This window comes from Grammomys surdaster, unplaced genomic scaffold (assembly GCF_004785775.1).
Source record: "Grammomys surdaster isolate TR1022 unplaced genomic scaffold, NIH_TR_1.0 65, whole genome shotgun sequence".
NCBI classification, from domain to species: domain Eukaryota; kingdom Metazoa; phylum Chordata; class Mammalia; order Rodentia; family Muridae; genus Grammomys; species Grammomys surdaster.
In genome coordinates, this window is record NW_021604567.1 from 8,553,609 (window position 1) to 8,555,625 (window position 2,017).

Genomic DNA, 2,017 nt, shown 5'->3' on the forward strand with positions numbered 1-2,017 from the left:
GATGGTCAGAATTGAGGTATCATCTTGGTAGATTTTTTCCTTTGATGAGTATAATGTGTCCTTCCCTGAATTTTAATTGACTTTTGTTGAAAATATATTTTATTAGATAGTAGAATAGCTACCCCAGCTGACTTCTTGGGTCCATTTGCTTGGAAAACATTTTCCAGCCCTTTATTCTTACTTATTCTCTATCTTTATTGCTGAATTATGTTTCTTGTGCACAACAGAAAGATGGATCCTGAATTTGATGGATATTCTGTTAGTCTTTGTATTTTTATTGGGAAATTGAGTCCATTGAGGGTTATTAAATGACCAGTGACTATTAAAACTGTGGAACGCTTCATGAATGTGCATGTCATTCTTGTGCAGGGGCCATGCCCATCTTCTCTGTATTGTTCCAATTTTAGTATATGTGTTTCTGAAGCAAAAGTGTTGGTAAATATTAATGAACATTGGATACATTCCCAAACCTAAATCTATATTCTATTCAAAAGTTGGATAAGTGCTGCCTACCCACTCCATCTATCCCATCAACTCAATTCTTTTAATTCTTAATAGGTAAGACACTATCATTTAGTTAGAATGATGGTTACTGTCTGAATTTTTTATCAGTTTATGGTTCTTGGGAGATAATACCTTCTTCTTCCAAATTTGCCTGCTTCTTTTTAAAAGGAAATTATTATACATATCAATCAGAGGATTCCTTTAAAAATGATCAATATTCAGAGAACTGTTGATTATTTAAATATTGAAGGTGAAAAAAACTTAATGTGTTTTGTATTAAATAGATATGTGTTAATTATTTAAGAACATATCTACTGTTTAAGTTCTGTAGTATGACTAGCCTCTTTCTCTGCATTTCGGTTACCTATTTTCCAGTAGTCTTCCTATTCAGGTGGTGATATGTATTCTTGTTATCTCTGATACCAAAGGACAGGATTTTACATTGAGATTTCTGACTTCCATTTTCTAAGCCTTTTATTGATTTAATTAATATTTCTAAAATCATTTGTCCTTCAACAGAAAGTTTGTTAATACTTGTTCTTCATAATTTTTTTGCTTTCTGCAGAAGAATTTTAATCCAGCAAAATGATTGTCCTGGCAAGAAATTACATCCAAAGACATGCTAGGTCTGTCCTTTTCTGAAGGAAACCTGGAAGGAATGGATCTAGGAGTGAGGCAAAGTGGAGCAATGGGGAGGAGAAAGGGAGGAGAAACTCCTGCTCTTACCATTTGGGAACAGACATACCAGCGTGATCTATAAAGTCAATGCTAGAGCAGCCAGGACTAGACCCTGTTTAGAGATAAGGAAGGAGGGAAAGAAAGAGAGAAAGAAAGAAAGAAAGAAAGAAAGAAAGAAAGAAAGAAAGAAAGGAAGGAAGGAAGGTATCAAATGAATAAATGTAAAATAACCAAATAGTAATGAGTTTAATATATTTGGTAATAGAATCTGTGGTTTCATGTATAATTGTAGATTCATATATAATGATTTAGACATGATTGATATTCAATTTTAATAAATCTGAAGGTTTACAATAATAATGCAATTTACATTATAAATTCTTTAAGATAACCTAGTATGTTATATATTTGTTCAAAGAAGTTAAACTATAGCAGGTTTCATCAAAATATCAATATTTGTATTTATGATTAGGAAGTAAAATTTTGCCTAAATATTTAAGCCAAACCTTATACAATAACTACCATACCTAATGTTTTCTTTAAACTCTGCTACCTAAGAAAGAACTTAACTAAGCAAAATATTGGCAGTGGCAAGCACTCCACAAAGCCTATTGCTTCTACTTGATTTAGAATTTTATATGACAATAAATTTCTCTGGGAATAATTAATCTTAGAAAACACAAAGGTTGCTTACTTGTTCTTTTTTAGTTATTATTTTCCCAAACATTCACATACACATAATGTACTTTGAGATATTCCCCTGTGTTTTCATATCATACCCCACTGCTTTTCTTCTTTCCAGCAAATACTTCTGCTTTAATCCTTAATATCTCTC

At 31.7% G+C, this 2,017-nt stretch overlaps 1 non-coding gene across 1 annotated transcript; it reads right to left on the bottom strand.

Annotated features, from left to right (window-relative positions):
- Nucleotides 1-324: 324 nt before the first annotated feature.
- Nucleotides 325-427, bottom strand: LOC114625259. Its single transcript, XR_003712041.1, has one exon. It is a non-coding gene; the product is annotated as a U6 spliceosomal RNA (small nuclear RNA).
- Nucleotides 428-2,017: the final 1,590 nt, after the last annotated feature.